General features: G+C 42.4%; 1 protein-coding gene across 2 annotated transcripts in view; it reads left to right on the top strand.

Annotated features, from left to right (window-relative positions):
- The window catches only part of LOC310781580 (uncharacterized protein), a 71,963-nt gene that overhangs the window by 3,183 nt on the left and 45,474 nt on the right, over positions 1 to 23,306 (top strand). The window lies entirely within an intron of this gene.

Raw genomic sequence — 23,306 nt, 5'->3', positions numbered from 1 at the left:
CACTGGGCAAAATGAGGAAATCGCATCGCATCCGTCCGTATGCATCGACGTGCCTCCATAAACGAGCACAACGCCAGCTGTGCCCCCAGCAGCAGCATCCGCTGTCACAACTGTGCACCTCCATGTACGCTGCAACAGCACATATACATAATCAGCCTATTATTCCGAACTGGAAGCATGCCAGCCCGTGACAAACACACGCGGAACCAAAAAGCTGAATGTCGCGCACCATTCACTGTGTGTGCGCAGCAAACTCAGCAGAGACTGAGAGCCACCAGACACATAAGACACACCCAGGAGGCGTGTGCAGTTGAGGGGGGGGGGGGGGGGGGAGCACGGAGAGCAGCAGAGCAGCATACACTTCACCCAGACAGACCCAGACATCAGAAAATTAGCTTCAGAGTCAGTGATGTGCTTGAAATGTTTAATTTCACAAAAGGCTCGTTATCTCAGCTCGTAGAAAAAAAGGGATGTTTTTGCTTCGATCAAGCTATCTTCTCCGGCTCATAACTAAAGAACGGAAAATGGGATCAATAAACTTTTTTTTGCAGGTGATAGAAGAGAGTCTCATCGTTATTTGTGCGTGTTCAGTGTTTACATAGTAATTATTAAAAAAATTATATGACTGTTTTAAAATGCATTGCGGCCTATGTGGCACAGCAAGCAACCTTTTGCCCAAGGGCCGTGGCACTGAAAGTGTTAAAGATGAGCTGAACCCAAAAATGATTTTTATTTTATTTTATTTCAAATACCAGTGCACCTATTTAACAAAAAATCACAAAAATCAGCTTTCTTTAGTTTTTCACAATTTTCTCACATCAAAAGTTAAAGGTCCCAATTCGTGCAGCTGTAACCTCTTAAAAACGTGTGTCTCTGGTCCATAAAACATGATTCTGGATTAATTTGTCGAAAATATAGCAACCCCGTTCGTTCTGACGGAGTTGTCACTTTCTCATCTCGTTGCATCCCAAGAATGGTCTGTTTCTATAATATATTCAGAACTAACAGTTCCCATTGGCCGCTGAGGGAGAGCCCGCCCCAGGCTCCCAGCGGCCAATCAGATTAGCGTCTGTGGACCAGCATGCTAGGTTGTGTCCACAACTAACGTTATCGCTAACTTAACGGTTGCTACGCTAAAGAGGACATCTCAAAATGCCTAGACTTACCGAATGCACCTCCGCAGTTGCTGGATCACGTACAGTTGGCGTCGCTCCAGCTAGAAGTGTTAATTTTGTGGCTATAGACAAAATGGTGCAGGTAGCTTGTGTGAGACAGACCCGCGCAGTATGCTTGAGGACCATCGTGACGTCCCAATACCCCGTCTGGGGAAACAGAGTGTAAGGGGCGTGGCTTGAAGGAGACTGCAGGGGGAAGCTGGATAGGGACAAATCTGTGGCAGTTCTGAGGTTGTGACCACTCATTACAGGGAGGGATGTATGCATTTACAAGTAAAAACAGCTTTTGCACGGAATGGGACCTTTAATTTTTCAAGATTTCATTCAACAGTAATCTACAGTTTGCTGACGTTACATTGCACTATTAAATTTCAACCAATCATATCATGGCATGGCAGCTGTCAATCAATGTTCATTTTGAGGAGAGCCTGCCGGCGTAGGCGGTGTGTAGCTCTCCAAAAATGTGAATTGACACAGCTGACATGAACAGCGCAAGTATACTATAATGTAGATGTGGAGATAACAGGAGATAGCCAAAGCTATGACCAAGTACTGTATATGCACTACATTCTCTCCTTCGGCTACCTAGTCATTGAAATCATAGTGAAATCACACAATTTACTCATTTTGCTGGGGACTCCCCTGAGACCCCCTCGTCAAGCTGACATTGTGGACTATGTAGCTGCCACCGACAACATCCTAAACTCGAGGCTACATTGAAGCATGTTTCTCACTTTAGCCTTCAGCCTTTAGTCTTGCCCTACACAGGGTTTCTCCTGCCTCTAAATGAGGTGGAGGTGGTACTAGAGCGCGACCCATATGGGATTTTTGAGGCCGACACGATACGATTTTAGAGGTGGGGGGATTAACGGATTACCGATATGGCGTGAATGGAGTGAATTTAATGAATTTTTAAACTGGAATGAAAATAGACCGTTTCTATGTGGATTGTGCACTTAAGTTATATAACTATGCATATCTACTCAGAAGGTTGCTTTCTTAAACAAATAACTTTAGTACTATTTAACATTACATTGTCAATCAATTCTAGAAACACTGAGAAAAAAAAAAGAAAAAAAAAAGCTCAATAATATCAGTAATGTATGTTGACAGTCAATTGCGAACCATTTAAATGAAGAAGCAACCATTTATGATGGAGGAAAGAACATTGTATTTAAGAGGGGAATTTTTAAGATGGTGAATTTATAAATGTAGAGATAACAGTTCTAACTGATCTGTTAGAAAGCCCATATCATTGAGTCATTTACTCTCTCACACCTAAGTGAATTCAGCGTAGCTGGTATTTCAGACTCTCCCTGAACGCACCACCAGAGTTGCGTCAGCATTAGCATCCCCTAAGCTGAGTGGCTATGTGGTTTAGCTGGTTAGCTAATGTAACAAACGAGTAACGTTATGCCAAGCTCGTTGTCACAGAGAGTAAAAGATGAGGATGTTGTTTATTTACTTTCCAGCATTGCGTCTCACCAATAAGGTAACAAGATAGCGTGAAATCAACTCATAATCCACCACCCCACCTCACCTGGATGTTGTTTTTAAAGAGCCCACCACACGTCGTCTGAGTGCGGAGCTCCGAGCTGCTACTGCAGTAAGTTTGACTTCACTCCGCTCCTTTCTTACTCGCTGGCAGTTTAGACAGACCCTTCTCCAGTGCACTGTGTGCTGATTACGTTACAGGCAGACCCTTCTCCAGTGCACTGTGTGCTGATTACGTTACAGGCAGACCCTTCTCCAGTGCACTGTGTGCTGATTACGTTACAGGCAGACCCTTCTCCAGTGCACTGTGTGCTGATTACGTTACAGGCAGAGCCTTCTCCAGTGCACTGTGTGCTGATTATGATACAGGCAGACCCTTCTCCAGTGCACTGTGTTCTGATTAAGTTACAGGCAGAGCCTTCTCCAGTGCACTGTGTGCTGATTACGTTACAGGCAGAGCCTTCTCCAGTGCACTGTGTGCTGATTACGTTACAGGCAGAGCCTTCTCCAGTGCACTGTGTGCTGATTATGATACAGGCAGAGCCTTCTCCAGTGCACTGTGTGCTGATTATGATACAGGCAGAGCCTTCTCCAGTGCACTGTGTGCTGATTACGTTACAGGCAGACCCTTCTCCAGTGCACTGTGTGCTGATTACGTTACAGGCAGACCCTTCTCCAGTGCACTGTGTGCTGATTACGTTACAGGCAGACCCTTCTCCAGTGCACTGTGTGCTGATTACGTTACAGGCAGAGCCTTCTCCAGTGCACTGTGTGCTGATTATGATACAGGCAGAGCCTTCTCCAGTGCACTGTGTGCTGATTATGATACAGGCAGAGCCTTCTCCAGTGCACTGTGTGCTGATTACATTACAGGCAGACCCTTCTCCAGTAGTCTCTTAGAACAGACGAGTTGGCTTCCGCAATTTTCAAATGCTTCCGCCATACCGTCTGTTAGGGATGGGTACCGAGACCCGGTACCAAACGGGCCCCGGGGCCGGATTTCTAGATACCGGAGGATCAATAAGCTTTCACGTTAACGGTTCTCTTATCGGTACTGGAGTGGAGAAATTAAGAAAATAGATTTCCTATATATAATTGCTACATAAACGTTACGTTATCTTGCACATTTTATCTCACCAACTCCGTAAGACAGGCTTATGAATGTGTTTTTTACGATTTCCGAACAAGAAAAGGAATAATCGTTTCCGCGTTGCTCTCAGTCAGACGAGAGAGACACAGCTGCTGCCTGCAGCCGAGATGAGAGGAGTACTGGAGTGAGGAGGACAGAGAGGGGAGGGGCTGGGGGCGTGCCTGACAGCACCCACCACACACAACTGAGCAGAGTAGCAGAGCAGCAGAACACGTTAAGAATGGCCAAAAGAACGAAGCGATCTAGAGTGTGGTTGTACTTCACTCGAGTCGATGGTGACAACTCATGTTGTCACAGCAAGTGCAATAAATCCTTCGCTAGTAAAGGTGGCAACACGAGCAATTTGTCTAAATACTTAGCCAAAGTGGATCAAATTCAAACGGAGAAATGCACAGTTTTTGACAAGCTAGCTCGCCCTCCATCATCTCCCGTCAATGATGCCACGGTTGCGTTAGCCAGTCTACCTCATCAGGTAACTATAATGTGAACGTGGTAATGATTAAGACGAGAGTAGTAAACATTTCCCAACTGTTTGGGTGTGTTAATCATCATAAATACAGTCTGATATAAATCGTCAGGTGATGGCCATCATCTCAGTTGTCGTTGAGAAATGTTACTTTCAGAGCAGGGGGGGATATTTAGTGATTTGGGGGGGAAGTACAGCAGACAGATACTGTCTTGCTTTATTTTTTATTATGCTTTCCCTATAGCCGAATGTTGGTATTGGCACAGTGTGGTAGAAGGATATTTTAGGATATTTAAATGAATAATAAAAACGCATCCATTAAGATTTTGGAACTTTTGTTTTGTTAAAGCTGAGCCTGCAGCTACAATGAACCAGCCCAGTCCCACTCCCACCCCTCCTCCCTCTACTGCTGGTCCAAGCAGAAACCCCTTCACCATGGCAGCTAGTGGGAGAATGACTGAGGAAAGGATAAATGAGTGCCACCTAACTGTGACCAGGTTAATTTGTCTCTTTTTCCCCCCGTCTCCTCTTAAAAATAACAAAAAGAGCCGACAACAACTAGTCCCATTTGTTTCGGGGTTTTTTTCTCTTAAAAATAATAAAAAGTACCGATAAGAGTACCGTTAAAGTACCGGATCGATAAGCAGTATCGATAAGAGTACTAGTATCGTTAATTTCTTAACGATACCCCTGTACTTCGTGGGGGAGAATCATGCACCAACCGGAATGGGAAGTAGAAAGGCGGGTCTTCCGCTCATTAGTCCAATCAGAATCCAATATGCCGCATTTTTCGTGGACACACGTGTCGTGATTGGTCGGATTCCGTCGAACGTCTTTCCTGTCTGAAGGTTCTTTTCCCAACTTCCTTGTGCATGTTCTGGGGGTGTAACGTACAGACTGTGTATAGCTGCATTCGCCGGATGTAGATGAGACAGTCTGTTTTAAGAGACTACTTCTCCAGTGCACTGTGTGCTGATTACGTTACAGGCAGACCCTTCTCCAGTGCACTGTGTGCTGATTACGTTACAGGCAGAGCCTTCTCCAGTGCACTGTGTGCTGATTATGATACAGGCAGACCCTTCTCCAGTGCACTGTGTGCTGATTACGTTACAGGCAGAGCCTTCTCCAGTGCACTGTGTGCTGATTACGTTACAGGCAGAGCCTTCTCCAATGCACTGTGTGCTGATTACGTTACAAGCAGAGCCTTCTCCAGTGCAGTGTGCTGATTACGTTACAGGCAGAGCCTTCTCCAGTGCACTGTGTTCTGATTACGTTACAGGCAGACCCTTCTCCAGTGCACTGTGTGCTGATTATGTTACAGGCAGAGCCTTCTCCAGTGCACTGTGTGCTGATTATGATACAGGCAGAGCCTTCTCCAGTGCACTGTGTGCTGATTATGATACAGGCAGAGCCTTCTCCAGTGCACTGTGTGCTGATTACGTTACAGGCAGACCCTTCTCCAGTGCACTGTGTGCTGATTACGTTGCAGGCAGAGCCTTCTCCAGTGCACTGTGTGCTGATTACGTTACAGGCAGAGCCTTCTCCAGTGCACTGTGTGCTGATTACGTTACAGGCAGAGCCTTCTCCAGTGCACTGTGTGCTGATTACGTTACAGGCAGAGCCTTCTCCAGTGCACTGTGTGCTGATTATGTTACAGGCAGAGCCTTCTCCAGTGCACTGTGTGCTGATTACGTTACAGGCAGAGCCTTCTCCAGTGCACTGTGTGCTGATTACGTTACAGGCAGAGCCTTCTCCAGTGCACTGTGTGCTGATTACGTTACAGGCAGACCCTTCTCCAGTGCACTGTGTGCTGATTATGTTACAGGCAGAGCCTTCTCCAGTGCACTGTGTGCTGATTATGATACAGGCAGAGCCTTCTCCAGTGCACTGTGTGCCGATTATGATACAGCGCCACTCCGCCGACACCGTCCGGTAGAGTTAATGCCGCATTTGCAGTTACTAATTACAGAAATCCACAGAGTGCGATGCTTGTTAGAATAGTGTTTTCAGCTGCCAGAGAGCCTCTGAGAGCTGGAGGCGGAGCTTAATTTGGCGGAGGCAGCCGCCTCGTAATTCTCTATGCAGGAAAAAGCCTGCCTACACTAACTACCTACAGTGATCTTAACCATGAGCAGACAGTTAGCTGAGAGTTAGCTTGACCCCTTTTCACACAGACATTTACAGTAACCCATGGCTAACTCTCAGCACAGGGCTAATGATTCACATATAATTAGAATCAGAACTCAAATTAAGAGTCAAAAGGATTTTGCCAGCTAATCGACTTATCAACAGATAAACATACTTAAGCAATAAGCCCCAAGAGGCCGTGGTTTACACTGATTTTGCAACAGCTAAGGGGTGTTCTGTAATCTGTACTAGCTTAACTGCAAGGATAACATTAGCTGCATTAGTGCTGAGATATCAACCAGATAATGGATTCTAAAGCTAATGCCCCCATAGGAAGAGCGTGACTTGACGGCTAGATGCCGAAACTCGTCGAAGTTGATTTTTAAAGTCTAAAATTACATTGCCATGTAAATAAAGGCATTTGAATTTTTATAAAGGAGAGTGCCTTGGAGTTTTTAGTTTTTTCAAGTCTATATGTAACCCTATCCAAAGAGCACCTCAAACAAACACACTTTTTGAGTCCAGGAAGTGCTCCTTCCTAAACATTTTTCAGACTCAGGTCTCTTTAGATCTACTCTACATTTAAGTGAAAAAGTGCCATTTACAGTGCTGCAAACTAGAGTGTTGGGAAGCCTTCTGCTCTGACTGCCACTGTAGTATTATTGTGGAGGGTAATACACATTTGATTTTTGAAGTGGAGCACTATTATTATAAAAATGAATTTATGGGCCAAAATCAAGACTAGATAAATACCTAATTATTGCCCATGAGGAATAATAACAGTGTACTGTGTGTCTTGATACTGCTGGGCACTAGTGTCAAATCACTCATTTCCAATACTTGTAAATCATTGATAGTTTTGATAGTGGACGTGTGTGTGTGTGTGTGTGTGTGGGGGGGGGGGGGGGGGGGGTATAAGAAGGCAACGTTTGGGAAAGCAAATGAGAGTTCCAGGAATGGGGGAGGGGATGGGAGGAGGTACTGTAGGGGGAGTTTGGAAGAGAGAGAGAACGGGGAGTGAGGCAGATGTCAACAGGAAAACGGTGAAGAGGATCACATGTTTACCTACCAAACTACAGCTTGCTGCTGGTCTATGTGACCAGACCTGTGGGTACAGTATGTTTGTTGTACAGCAAACAGCTGGTTTAAAAAAAGGTACACATGATTAGATATTGATGTTACATTATTTTTTAATTGCAGGAGAAAATAAAAGATGTAAGGTTAATGAATAAATCCATGTACATAGTGAGAGGTCTTCAAAAACGGTCACTTTCATCGCATCCCTGTTACTTTTCAATAAAGCATAGCATTAATCTATTGTACCAAGCTTTACTTTTAACTTTGTTAAACATTATACATGCCTTTCATATTATATTGCCTCTCCAGTCCAAATGTAGTCCGATCTTTTGGGTCTGTGAAGTATTCCAAAAAGTTAATGTTTGTTTTACCTGGTGAGTCATGAATGTGGAATGGTGAATGGAAAATACACTTCTTCAGGAAGAGACGTTGTTTGATTACAGCAATGTTACTGAGAGTGTTGTTAATGCTCAGAGTGGAAAAACTCTTATGGGACTTCTTACAGATTTCCTAAACTAATTAAATACCCACTCCAAAATATATTAGATAATTTAAATTTAAAGTTTATTCACCAAGATTGTTTACGAATAACCAATCTGAACTGAAAATACAAGTTGTATCTTTTTTCTTTACTTACTGCCATTACTAGAGACGAAATTATATGAAAATGTCAGATCACGATTATAGTCATCAAAATGATCACTAGCCTGGGTAAACCCAGCCTCCACGTGACCTCTATCTATGTGCTATCAGTCACATACTGTAGATAGAGGTCACGTGGAGGCTGGGTTTACCCAGGCTAAATGATCACGGTTATCAATATTATCACGATATTGTTAAAATGTCCTGAAAATGTTCAAAAAGTACTGATGCACTCACTGAAATCATTTCAACAAGGCTGCACGTCTGCGTCTGGGAGACAGTTGCTAACTTTGGTTAATGATGGAGAGTATTTACCATGTTTTTCAAAGCACTGTAATCACATCACTGTAACATGGTAATCACAGTAACAGGCTTTTAGTGATAATGAAAAGTAGAGACTGTACGGTTACCATCAGGAATTTGATCATGCTTTATCATTAAACCAGTTATCGTTTCATCCCTACTGATTACAAACATTTCAAATGCAAACAGTTTTTAGAGCCTTGTATAGATTTGATGAGTCCTTGTATCTCAGTCAATCTATTTGAGGTTGCCAAAATGACTTCAATCAATACAACAAAGATTATGGTGGGATGCTGAATAAAAGTAGACCTGAATCAAATTGGGGAGAAATTCAAACTGGATATAAGAGACTTTATTTCATTTAATGGCACGAAAAAACATAGAAGCAATATCTTCATACGGTCTTAATGGGGTCATTGCAAAATCTGCTCCAAACGTTGATTTGCATGATTAGCCTTGGTTTGGCTGTACCACCCCGATTTAGAAAATGGGTGTGTAGACAAGTCTTAAAACCTCTCATGGTTCTTCTCACCACCTGGGAAGAGCACCCTGCTTTTGAAAAGTCCGCCAGAAGGGCAGCATTGTGATTAATTTAATCTGTTGGCATTCTTCCAGCATTACGCCCTGGTTCTCTATTGAGTGCTGATTTTAGGATTTAAAAGTTTCTTGTTTAATTATATGTTCTAATCCTGTGTTGACTGTGGGTGTGGCAAGATACCGCCTCCTTCACTGCTTTAAAAGCTTGGAGAAACACAGCTGCAGAGTAACATCTGTAAATTTTGTTAGGCTACACATTTTTTCCTTAAGATGAATGGATAGGACAGTAAGCAGACAGGACAGGTGGGGAGAGAGAGAGGGGATGACATGCGGCAAAGGACCATGGGTCGGATTCGAACCCGGCTCGGCTGCGTGAAGGACAAAGCCTTTGTGGTACGCGTTCTACCAGGTGAGCCACTGGGACACCTCGGATCAGGTAGACTTTACTGGAATCGGTGGGCAGAATATACGGTCACCCAGGTAACAAGATACCGGTAGACAGACGAAACCAGAGAAGCAATAACTATGCCAAAGTAAAGGAACTCAACACTGCAGTAGAGGGCGGAGGCTCAAAGAAGATGGGTCCATTGAATCTGTAATTTTCCAGAAAGCATTGACACCGAATGGCTCTGCTCCACTACAACCATCGGGCATCAGGCACTGCCATCAGCCATTAAAAGAAGAAGCAATTGTGGAAGAAAACCACAAGGCCATCTTCGTGAATGCAACGTGTTATTAATACTAGGAACATTTTTAAGATGACTGTCTAATATTAACCCACTGTTGATACTCACTGTTGATATGTCGATGATAACAGCTGGTCATACTGACCTTCAAGTAGGGGTGGGCGATATGGCAAAAATATCATATCACAATCTTTTTCAGGCAGGATCATGATCCACGATCTTATCACGATTCTTTTTCATATTGGTTTTTAAGACTATTTTGCAAGTTACTGAACAGTACAACTAATTTCAGGGTTCGTATGGTCATGAAAAACCTGCAAAAGTCATGGAAAATTAATTTGAAAATTATTAATAGTTTTGTGGCGTACCACTGGCACACCAAGCATGGCGCACCTTGTGGGCTTGGCTAACCTGCATTCTACAGCAGTTTTGCTTGTTAGCGTGCATGTAGTCTCGCTGGCCAGCCTCCCCTCCCTACCGGGAGAGGAGTCTGGCACCGCAGGTCTCCATAGTGGGATTGCGATGGGCGGCGCTTAGCGGCAGTGCCCTTGGAAAATAGTTTCCAACAATCGAACTTGCCGTTTTCAGCATGTAGCAATGAGCTAGCGTGTAGGTTTCTGCCGTTAGCTTGCTAGCTAGTTAGCGTTGTTGTTTTCACTGAGGCAGCAGGGCACTATTTACAGCGACACACAGGGAGGAGGGAGCGGAAGCCGCTCTGATTGACATGGGGGGGGTTCTCTATCCTAGACTGAGCAGATGCCCTCCCTCTCACCACAAGAAGAGGGTCATCTTACCAGTCATTATGCCATACAGCATATATATATATATATATATATATATATATATATATATATATATATATATATATATATATGTATGGAGAGGTTATTCCGCCAAGCTCAGTTAAAAATATGTAAATTTCATGTGTCATAGTCGATTATTGATAAACATACTTTATCATAAAACATAGCATAAGATCTTGCACGGATTGTTGGGGTCTTCGGCATATAGGTAACCCACCAAGCAAAACATTTTCACAATAAATTTACACTTTTCAAAGCTTTCTACAGTACAGTACAGCCCACCAGTGTATGTTTGATGCAGCAAAGCAGGAATAACTAAAATAAACATTCTTAAAGTTTGAAATATCAAAATACATGCTACATGGTATGTAATGTATGCCGAATTATTACAGACATCACCACATTTTAATACATAAAGGAGATTAGAAGACTACGGCCAGGGTATTTCCTTTCTTCTATTCCTCCTCTTGTCTGGTCCAGGGTTGATCCGTTTCGCGTTCACTCAACATCAACATCTTTATATTAATCAACATCTTATTTCTTACCCAACTGTGCCTCTGACCAGACAATGGAGAATGAGCTTGTCTGCATGCGATACATGATTCAGATGTAATGTCACATGATTTAGCACATTATATCCAACAACAACACAATATTTGGAGGCAATCTCTCAACTATAACTCACTGAGAAACTTTTATCACATCGCAAAGAGGGAAATTAATTGAGAAAACCTGTTGGACAATGGACATAGGCTATTCACCTTCACCTATCCCATAACCCGGAGGGTCGTTGGCACCAGAGACGATCTGTCAATAAGCTCTTATCTTGAAGTATAATTAGTTCTCTTGTCATAGTCATACATTAATTAATTATTTTACTGCAAGAGATCCTGGAGGTAGTTTGTTTAAAGTACAGCAGTACCAAGGTAAAATGGGTTTTGACATTAACTCATTGAGTGCCAATGACGACTAAAGTCGTCAATTGCGTTTTTTGACGGTGGGACGTGGATCAAAGCCTGATGCATCTCCTGTAAAAATATGGGGGATGTTGAAGGTGTATAAGCTATTTTACGGACCCATTAGGTGGCGACAGTGCTCTCCAGATTAGAGAAAGGTGAGGAAAAAAACAGAGAAGAAGCCGTGGGCACACGGAAACCGATGCATGCTGTAACGTTAGCTGTGCCTGTGAACAGCAGCCAATCTGCTCCCACAATTGAGCCTTTCTGTCTGTTGCGATAGCCCCTCCACATGATTAGTTGCCAGAAAAGGAGCACCCGACACCAGCGTCTTTCTGAAAAGATAAATTATTCTCAGCTGGAAGCGCTGGGAGCCGGCGACAAAAACGGCGGAGCGCTGTGAAAATAGGCTGGGTGCAGCCAGCGCACTTTGAAACGTGCTGCGGAAAATTCAGAGCAGAGAGCCACCAGAGACACTCCCACGGAGGAGGAGTTTGCAGTTGAGGGGGGTGGGGCACGCAGGGCACCATACAACACCGACCCAGACAGCAGGCTCGATGGACAGATTGGCAAACACAAGCTAGAATATCTGATGCCCACCAGCAGTAAATCAAGACCAGCAAGAAGGTGTAGGGTCTGCGCACGCAGGGGCCAGCGCTGCTGGTTGCAGCTAAAAAATATTATTTTCTCATCAGAATTCCTTTGTTTTCGCTGTTTTATTGAAGGAAATTATTTTTGAGGTGTCACTACATCAGAAAATATTAGCTTCAGAGTCAGTGATGTGCTTGAAATGCTTCATTTCACAAAAGGCTCATTATCTCAGCTTCTAGTTTGAAACGTCTGCTGAAACCAACCTATCTAATACTGCTGATAACTAAAGAACAGAAAATGATATCAATATACTTTTTTTTGCTGATGATACAAGATAGTCTCATCGTTCTTTGGGCGTGTTCGGTGTTTACATAGTAATATCACACAATATTCTGTGGGTCTTGAGAAATCACTGAAAACGCTCTGAAAGGGCTGGCACTGGGAGCATCCGTTTTCCAAAAGTGGCTGGCACTCAATGAGTTAACATCTTTTCAGTGAACATAATTATGAAATGACCCCAAAAACACAATAATTGTCATTACTAAACCATGTTTGGTAGGCATGGATTTGCAATTAAAATAGCTATAATTCACCATCTCCTTCCTTACTCTAAAAATGGTAAACCCCAAACACCACATACGTATACGTTGCCATTCAAAAGTTATGTTTTCATGCTACTGGATGGCAGCCATCTTGGAATTCTGGGTCAAAATTATGTCAGAATGTGAAACTGATGTCAGAATCAGATTCTTCGTGGTTGACTTACACCGAAAAGTGTCTTCATACATTATTCTAGGTGCTCTGGTTCAAAAGTCATTTTTTCAAGATTGTACCAGTGGCCATCATTGGCAGAAAATCCCAGGATGTTTGGGAGGGGCCTGGGGGCTATTTTAACAAAAGGTCCATAGGAGTCAAATTACTCATCAAAAAATCGTAGCCAGAGAGTGGTCATGGAATTGAGGTTATAGCATCGGTTATCAGATACTGTGATTTCCTTCTCACGTCATCAAATTCACCATTGATTAGTCACTTTAACAGTTTATGATGTTCTATATCAGTGTTTCCCACAGGATTTTGAGTTGTTGTGGTAGGGGACCACAGACCCCCTAGGGGGGTGTGGGAACATGGACCCCCGCAAGCTTTATTTTTTACATTTTAAAGTAAAATGCATGAATTTTGGTGTACTTTGAGAAAGCACTTAAGAGCAAAATTAAAAGGCTAGATCTATGAAGAACATGTCATCCTTACTGTGCTGTGGGTTTACAATGACAAACTAAATTTCTCCCTATAGGTACTGTATATTCTGAATACAGGTCACTCAGTAGAATACTGCTTGTTTTAATACAATGGCCCATGCCCATCTATACCAAAATCACTTCCAGGGGAAGTGATTTTGAAGAATACAAAGTAACATTTTGTAGGCATAAACAGAACTTGTTTGGTTCTCCTACAGGTACATTCTTCTGTTATCTCACATCATTAACCATCTAAATCCTGGAATTTATCAGAAATTGAATTTTGATGAAGCAGGAATGATTAGATGAATAACTTCTCTCTTTGACTACACATCGTGCATGTCATTTATTAGCACAAAATAAGACATCAGATCTCTCAAATCACAAGACCGAAAACTAGGCCGGAACATGACCTCTGTGTCCCCCTGATACCCTAAGTCTCCATGAGCCTGTGGCTCAGTCAGCCCAAACCTGTGTTCACTAGTAACTTTTCAATAGGTCTCAATGACGTGACATTAACACAAGCTGAACATTAACCATTTTCTTTGATGCTCATCAACATTGAATTAAAGAAGTAGTAACTCACTGCTCCAGGCTCTTTTAGTCAGCTGCAGAAACAAGTTTTTATGCCTGCCCTGTGTAGTAAGATTTGTAAATGCACTCAACATGGTGTATATGACTCCAACATATTTACATCATGTACTTTTTCATTAAAATAAATATAAATAAATATAAAACCCTTATAAAATGGGGTAGAAGAAAGTGTGCAATTCTCCTTTAAACTAAATGAAATTAAATGAAAACAAAACATAAACCCAACACTATATAAACAGACTGGGCAACAAGTGTAGCAGTTGAAAGCAGTTACTTTCTCTTTTTTTCCCCAAGTTTGATGCACAGAAATAAATAATACAAAAACCATAGAAAATTAGGTAAAATAAAGTGTGCAATTCTTTAACACATTGACTGCCAGCCGTTTTTTTTTTTTGCTGTAGGTAGCTTCTGCCAGGCCGTTTTTTGAGGATTCTGGCTCATTTTAAAAGAGCCGAGGATTCTTTTCTGCTTGGAGTTTGTGAACACAAAGTTCAGAAAAGTACTAATAGAATGTGTGCTTTCTCTGTCTAAAAGAGTTAGTTTGTAGAGTTAGTAGTTATGTAGATATTAGCCGTTGAGTACAGCATGGTTTGAGCGTCTGAGACAGGAAGCTGAGATAATCGCAGTTTTGTGAAATTCAATCAAACAGGCAGAACAGTCACTTTAACCATTTATTTTTGGCATCAGTGAGAGATCAGACATCCAAACAATATAGTTCCGAACGCCCTCTCCTTCAACTCCTCCCTCCATGGGCGTGTCTAGTGGCTTTCAGCCTGCGTTTGTCACAAGCGAGTGGTCTGCTGCTGCTGCTGCTGCAGCGAGTTCGAGCAGCCTCCCTCCCTGGCAGCGAGTTTGAGCAGCCTCCCTCCCTGGCAGCGAGTGTGGATAGGTCTCACTCGTCTCTTGGGTTTGAGAGCCCCGATGAAGCCCCGTGCGACTCTAGGCTTATGCAAATTTGCAATCCCCCGTGTGCTGCTGCTGGCGCGGCCCGAGAGCGGCGAGTCTGGTGACTGATGACTGTAAAATCGGCAAGCCATTTCCTTGAGAATGGAGGAAGCAGCCGCGGGAGGCGGCTGCTTTTGGTTGACTTTCTCTCTGTCGGGAGGGCACCGTCGCCACCTAGCTGGTCGGTAAAATAGATTATACACATTCAATACTTCCAATATCTCCATAGGAGACGCGGGGGGCATTGATCCACGTAGCACCGTCAAAAAAAAAAAAATCGATTTTTTTTAACGTATTAATACGTCAATGGCAGTGAACCGCTGGATTTTTTTTGACGTATATATACGTCAGTGGCAGTCAACGTGTTAAAATAAATAAATAAAAATAAATAAACAAAATAACATAAACCGTTTAATGTTATTTTGAGCTATGGCTAAGTCGGAGTTTCAGGCAGTCAAGCAAAAGGTGGACTTGTTTTGATGCCCTTTGATGTGTAACATTAGTGTTAGAGTTACGGGGAGAAGGGGAGCCACTACCCGGCGGCCTCTCTCCAGGCAAGACCGCGGCTTCACTAAACCCCCGCCTCCGGCCTAGCGGAGCTGACGTCAGGAAAGTCTCGCGGGACTTTCCTTACGAGAGTTGTATCTCACTGACCCGAACAGGCAAAAATGGGATGCTTGTAACTAGTGAAAAGAGCCCGGGGGAGAAATGCAGTCTGATTGTTCCTTAGGGAACAGTTTATGACAATATGCGTCGAAAACGGGAATAAAACGGTCTATTTAAATGGAGGAAAAGCATGCTGCCACTTGGCCCCACGGAGCTCCATTCTAGGACTGGCTTGGACGCTATTGATCTCAAAACAACGCCTAGGACGACAAAAACGCAGCGGAGAGCACTGGGTGAGTCGTCAGATCATAATTAATGTGAGGAGAGGGCTGCAGGTTAAAAAAAAACTAAATTCTCCTTTAAGTAAGGTTCTTTCCAACACTTTGGACAAAATGCTGGCCAAATAGAACCATTGTTTCTTTCACTCATCTCACCTCACCTCAAGTTTCTATATTCAGATGAACTAAGCACCAGACCAGCCTCATAGCTCTCAGGGTTTCAGATGAACTAAGCACCAGACCAGCCTCATAGCTCTCAGGGTTTCAGATGAACTAAGCCAGCCTCATAGCTCTCAGGGTTTCAGATGTAGAATACTGTACTGGCTGCCTGCTACAGTATAAGGAGCATGAAGGGAAATATAACCATTGTTTCTGTTTCTTTCACTCATCTCACCTCAGGTTTCTATAGTTACAACCAAAGCAATCTAGTAAGACAGTGGCGTCAGCGGAGGTCGAAAATGCGGGACTCAGTAGCAAATAAATAGCCAGGAAGGGGGCTCATGCTACTTTTGAATGCTAAAATAAAGCAGATAGTGTACAATTGGATTCTTTAAACGTCGAACCCTTTCAAAGTACATCACAAACTGTCCATTTTGCTGCAATTCGACAGCGCTGCTTAATCCAGAACCTTACTTCCGGGAACTCTTGAGAGTAATAAACTGGTCCATTGGAGTGAACGGAGATGTTGTGACTCTTCTATATACACGACTCTGGTTACAACTATAACTCTCTTAACTTGCTAACCTGTATCTGACCCTGTACTCCACCAGCCCACATCCTCACCCCCCCCCCTTCCTCCACTATGCTATGATTTACAGTGCATGTGGAATGGCCTAATCTATCAAATATCTAATTGGATATCCACCGCCAATTCAGAATCAGAATCAGAATCAGAAAGACTTTAATGATCCCCGGGGGGAAATTGGGACAAGTTGCAATTGCTCGCACTCAGGCATGAAATATCCACACAACACAATGTAGCATAACAGTATCACACAGTATCTCCCTAAATGTAAAAAACAGTCAATAAAATAAAATACAATAAAATAAAATAGGTGCTTACTGGAATTAAATTAAATAAAATTGCACATTACGTGTGACGTAACTAAGGCACAGCTAACCTATCGAACCTATGAATTTAACTTTGGCATTTCCACGGCTACAGAAGAATCTGATGTCTATCGTTTGCAGCATAGATCGACTCTTTGATTGCACACACACACATCATGGTTGTCTAAAGAGAGGGGGGGACTCCTCCCGTGTGGTTTTGCTGTTTGCTGTCAGGTGTGTGCCTCCCTCCACACAGTGAGGTGTTACTGTGCATTCAGCTGAAGCTTTTTGTTCAGGTGAGCCATGTGGGAAGTCCCAATGTAGACACATCCTGTTTGCTGTGCTGTCAACAGGATGTCAGCTGGAGTGATTAATAAAAAGGTTCCGTAAATTATGGATGAGGGCAAACATTCGTTATGTCTCTCTGTGACAAGCAGGTTTGGGAGGGTTACTTTAAAAAAAAGTAATCCGATACAATTGCTAATTACCTGTTTAAAATTGTAATCAGTAACATAATCCAAGTATCACAAGATAAAAGTAACATAACTGATTACTTTCCGTTACTTTTGGATTACTTTTGAACACATTTCCTGCATTTGACTAGTGGAGCCTGGGGCCATGCTCCTCAGGAGAACATTTGTCCAAAAAACAGCTCTGTAATCTTAATTTCAGATGTTATGTGTTGTATATATAGCAGGCGTTCAGCCTCTATCTAGTGTGTTGCCGGTTTACAATGCACAGCCACTTGGATAAATATACAATATGCTGTACAATAAATAGAATATACAATAAATGTATTTTAAATTGTAATCCTGCTAGTAATCACAATGTGTTACTAAATGTAACTGTTTTCCCCCCTGTAACTGTAAGGGATTACAGTCGTCTTTTTTGTATCCTGATTACAGTAACCGGATTACATGTAATCAGTTACTTCCCAAGACTGCCCACAAGACATCTACATGCATATTTTCAAGGGTGTGACTACGTAAATCAATTTTTTGGATGTTGAATGACTAAGGGAAAGGCACTGGTCAGATTTGATTCATTCGACTTTCAAATTAGCCACCTTATCACCACTAGCACTCTTCTCACTCTGTATTATAGCCTCATCTACCCATATCTCTCCTACTGCAATCTAGTCTGGGCTAGTACATTTCCCACTAGTCTTCACAAAACACTCATCCTCCAAAAACGATTTGTTAGGATTAGGATCGCATCTCGATCCGAACCTTGTGCTGCATCCAGCCCTCTATTTCAGAAGCTGCAGATTTTAAACATTTATCAAATTAATATTTTCCAAATATGCACTTTTATCTGTAAGATCCAATCAAGTGAAGGAAAGATCCCTGAGCATTTCAAGTCCTACTTTAGACTTAATTCATTATCCCACTCATACTCAATCCGCCAATCTGCACATCTTCATCTCCCTAAATTTCTTTCCTCTAGAGGCCAATTCTCCATTAAATTTAGAGGAGTAAAACTATGGAATTAATTTTTCTTTCTAGCTGAAAAACCTTCCCTAAGAATTTACAAAAAAGCTCTTAAGGAACTCTTAATTACTTCTGACAATACATAAAAATCTTTCTTCTTCTGTATCTTGCTCTATTTCTCTTTCTTCTCTTTCTTTTGTTATTGTGTATGTATAAACATTTGAACTGTTAAATGAGGTGGAGTGCACCTTATAAGCCCTCTGGGCTTTCTTTGCCTCCTCCTGCACAGTACTCCTGTCTGTATTTTAGCTCTGTAAATATCTCATCTGACTTGTCATTTGAACTGTCATAATAATGCCTTTGTTTTGTTTCTACTGTGCGAATAAATAAAACCTAAAACCTAAACAAAAAACATAAACAAAATAATTGAGGATATCAGGGTCAGGGACTCACTTCATATGGCGAAGCTTATTAGACAAAGGACAATCAACATCAGCAGTAATATGTTAATTCAATTGACATTAAATCATAATATACATTATATCATAATCATGATACATAAATATAGATCAGAATTGACATGATAATAGCAATAAAGTGTAGTCAAGAAGGAGCCTCTTCCCATTCAGAGGAGTACATGTCACTCACTCTTCATGTTCCTTGGTTGTGTGTTCGCCCTAAACACAAATCAGTGTCAGGTGCAGACGAGTTAAATCAGACCTTTACTGTACTACTGCACATCATAGAGGTGTAAGGTGCAGACAAGTTAAATCAGACCTGTACTGTACTACTGCACATCATAGAGGTGTCAGGTGCAGACGAGTTAAATCAGACCTGTACTGTACTGTACTACTGCACATCATAGAGGTGTAAGGTGCAGACGAGTTAAATCAGACCTGTACTGTACTGTACTACTGCACATCATAGAGGTGTCAGGTGCAGACAAGTTAAATCAGACCTGTACTGTACTACTGCACATCATAGAGGTGTAAGGTGCAGACAAGTTAAATCAGACCTGTACTGTACTGTACTACTGCACATCATAGAGGTGTAAGGTGCAGACGAGTTAAATCAGACCTGTACTGTACTACTGCACATCATAGAGGTGTAAGGTGCAGACAAGTTAAATCAGACCTGTACTGTACTACTGCACATCATAGAGGTGTAAGGTGCAGACAAGTTAAATCAGACCTGTACTGTACTACTGCACATCATAGAGGTGTACGGTGCAGACAAGTTAAATCAGACCTGTCCTGTACTGTACTACTGCACATCATAGAGGCGTACGGTGCAGACAAGTTAAATCAGACCTGTACTGTACTACTGCACATCATAGAGGTGTACGGTGCAGTCGAGTTCGGCCGATTGAATGTTTGTCTCTGTAACTCTGCTTTTAAATGTTGTTTATCTCAACATATCCTTCATCAAGCCTTTATTCTTTCACTTATGTTTTGATTTTACCTATTGCCCAAGGCTCCTCCCTTTGTTTTGATTTTCTTTTTCTTCTAAATCCAGTTAGAAGAAAAGGGTGTGTGTGTGTGTGTGTGTGTGTGTGTGTGTGTGTGTGTGTGTGTGTGTGTGTGTGTGTGTGTGTGTGTGTGCGCGCGTGCGTGTGTGTGTGCAGCAGTGATGTTGTTCGGTATTTTCCAAGCTTACGTAAAATAGGGATTTATAGAGTTTTCTGTGTGGTGAAATCAACACAAAGATCCCCCTGTGTCTCAGGCCCTGTTTACTGTTGGGGGCGGCTTTAGCTCAGGAGGTAGAGCGGGTCGGCCAAAGACGCAAGGGTTGGCGGTTCGATCCCCGCTCCCTCCCGGCTGCTGTCGCTGTGTCCTTGGGCAAGACACTTAACCCTCCTTGCTCCCGATGGTGTGTAGGCACCCTGCGTGGCAGCCTGCCGCCATCGGTGTATGAATGGGTGAATGTAGACTATCTACTGATTGTAAAGCGCTTTGGATAAAAGCGCTATATAAATGCAGACCATTTACCATTTACACGACAACGCTCCCTGCATAAAACGGCAAACTTTTTTACCATTAGTGCCTTCGTTTTACATGGGAATGGCATTCTTGGGGCCTGAAAACGCAAAAAAGTGAAAACAGTTCCCAGAATGAAATTATTTGATAACGCTGCCCTTACTGTCGCCATGTAAAGTGGCAAAACGCAATTCAGGTGACGACACAGCACCCCTTCGCCATGGAAGACAATGATAGACAATATAGGAACATTGAACTAGCCCAATACAGGCTTATGGCACAGGCACAATGAATCGCATTGGCATTCAACAAACATGATAACGATTTGCTAAAAACACATCATCTGCGTTAAGTGCCCGCTACTAACGTCACACATATTAATCACTCGCCCTTTACTGTTGTTTTTTTCTGTAATGGACCAATCTGGAGCAGTTTATTACCATTCGTGACTTCTGTGTCATTCTATCACATGGAAAATTAATTTAAAGTTGAATCCTACAAAACTAAATCAAGCCCGTTAGAAATAGACTGAATAGAGGAAGCTAGGCATTTTTACCTTCAAAATAAAAGCTGTAATTTATAACTGGGTAAATAAAAAACAGAACTGTGGACTCCCTACGGGTTAAAATTGACTTTTAATTGTCTGTTCTACTTGTTTTGAATCACAAACACACAAAAAAGTTGCAACATGCATCAATAAGGCTATTAGCTATATAGTTTATTTAATTGCCATTATTGTGAAGGTTTTAACCAGAAGTTACCGTGTTATTCTGGCTCACTTGACGCTGCTCTGAGTTTTTTGCGGCTTCAGTCTGCACGCAAATCGTTCTCACAAACACTGTGTATGAACGTGAAATCAAAGGCGAGAACGCAATGACAGTTTGCCGTTTTATACGGAGAACGTTGTCATCTAAACATGGCCACTCACCTTCTCTGAGGTGTTTTGGCCTGGTGTGAACTCAATAAAGCCCCTTTCAGACATGCCCTGGAATTCAGGAGTTATCTAGATGTTACCTGGGTGGCGGTGTATGTATGAACTATGCGCGCTCCCGAGACGCTCCTTTCACCCGGATCTGAGACTAGGGAGCGGTGTAGTGACAGCTCCCCCTCCCCTCCAGAGCATTATGACGTAGCTGAGCTGAACGAGTGGCCGTGGGCATGTTGATGACGTAGCTACAATGTGACTGCGGCGCCAACTCATAAAAGCATAAATTGAGATGCACTTGGTACTAGAACCTTTTGCAAGAAGGAACAAACTAGTGTTTTTCTTTCTCTCACTCACTACAACAACGACTGCTACAATGGCTGTATTGAACTGGAGAGACAACGAGATCCGGGAACTGCTGGTGATAAGAGCGGAGGCTAAGAAAGGTGTCTCAGACTCACCTTCTCTGAGGTGTTTTGGCCTGGTATGAACTCAATAAGAAAGTTGAGATCTTGTGTGCAAAGGTTTACGTTTTAAGGGCTGTGTCGGTTCTCCTCGGGTCACACCACTGTAGGTTACTGACCCCCCTGTTCCTCTTGTTTGCTGGAAGCCAAACATGAACTATGGTACTGTTGAGTTCTGTCTGTCTCTCTTTCTCTCTCCCTCTGTCAATAACCATGCCAGACACACAGGCAAGCACAAGCACAGGCACCCACGCACATTCTCTCCCAATCAATGGCAGGGTACAGTAGCACATTGTGACAAACGCTAATCAGCTGCAACTTGAATGCTACAATTTCTGCACAGAATTACAACAATAATGGTGTTCAAATTCTGAGTTTAATCCAGAGCTTGGTCTCTTTTAGATGAAGTTCAAGTTCAGCAGTTTCCCACACATAGACTTTACATTTATATTAACGGCCACCCAGGTAGAATAGGTTATTTATTTATTTTTAAGGCAGACGTTTTTGGACAAATATAAAACTATCAAATGGACCATACTTGACTGGAAAGCTTCAATAATCCACTAACAAACGAGGTTATACCACCCAAATCTGTTTTTATTTTGCTATACATCCCAGCCGGAACGTGGGGCTAACGGCTTTAGCATTCTCCATCCACATACTGTTTAATGTTAGCAATTGAGCTAACACTACTGTAACAAACATGACTAAGACATAATTTGGGTGATGTAATCCACCAGCCTGCCAGCTTTCAAACCATGTCAGACTAAATCTGAATTCAATATAGCTAAAAGCAAAGAAGAGTGCAGTGCATTGTTTTCCTATATGGAGGGTGGTAGGAGGTGAAATGCTTGTGCATTTTCTTTTCAAAACAAAAGGAATCACGTTGATCATGTGGAATTTTGATCGTTTTTTTTGTTTTGTTTTTATCAAATAGATGTGCTCTGTGCTGTGGATTTGATTTCACTACGTGGTCGCAACCAGGTGAGGGTGCAATCTAACTAGTTTTAGGAGTACGGGGTGGGGCTGCGAGGTGATGAGATCAGCACTCAGTGGAAATGAAGCGGAAGCGGAAATGAAGACACTGACAGCAAAGCAGAGTTTTGTTTCGGACCAGTCCGAGTCAAAAGACGACATTGCTCATATATATATATATATATATATATATATATATATATATATATATATATATATATACATATATATAGCAGATGTGTTTATTGCGCATGTTCATATTGTGATGACGATGAAAATATGATTAATTGTGCAGCCCTAATATATATATATAGCAGGGTTGCCAACTTTGAGTACCTGGCTGGAGTGAGATTTTGATGGCATGGGTCATGCATACGTGCACTTAATGACGTGTACGTGTTTCAATTCACCATCAGTGTTTAAAAAAGTATATGCAGCTTTGTGCGTGCGTGCACACTCCCTCTCTCTCTCTCACTCACACACACACACACACTCTCTCTCACACACACACACACACACACACACACACACACAGAATCCGGTTTATAATACATGCAGCAGTATGTCACTTGTGCTTATGGAATGAATGAATAATTATCTCCTACCCCCAAACTTTCTGTTTTGGCATGACCATATATGTACAGTATTGCAAAAACATGTTACAATGTTTAAAATCTAAGTCAACAAATGGCTTGCACTTTGCATTAGGCTAAAATAGCCTATATCAGTGGTTCTCAAACTTTTCACGTCAAGGACCCCTCTAAACTGACACAAATTAGACCACCAGACCACTAGATTTTGTCCCAGGTACCCCATCTGAT

Source organism: Poromitra crassiceps (assembly GCF_964638095.1).
Source record: "Poromitra crassiceps genome assembly, chromosome: 1".
In the NCBI taxonomy this organism is placed as follows: domain Eukaryota; kingdom Metazoa; phylum Chordata; class Actinopteri; order Beryciformes; family Melamphaidae; genus Poromitra; species Poromitra crassiceps.
The sequence above is the reverse complement of the archived record's forward strand: the minus strand, read 5'-3'. Positions and strand labels throughout refer to the sequence as shown.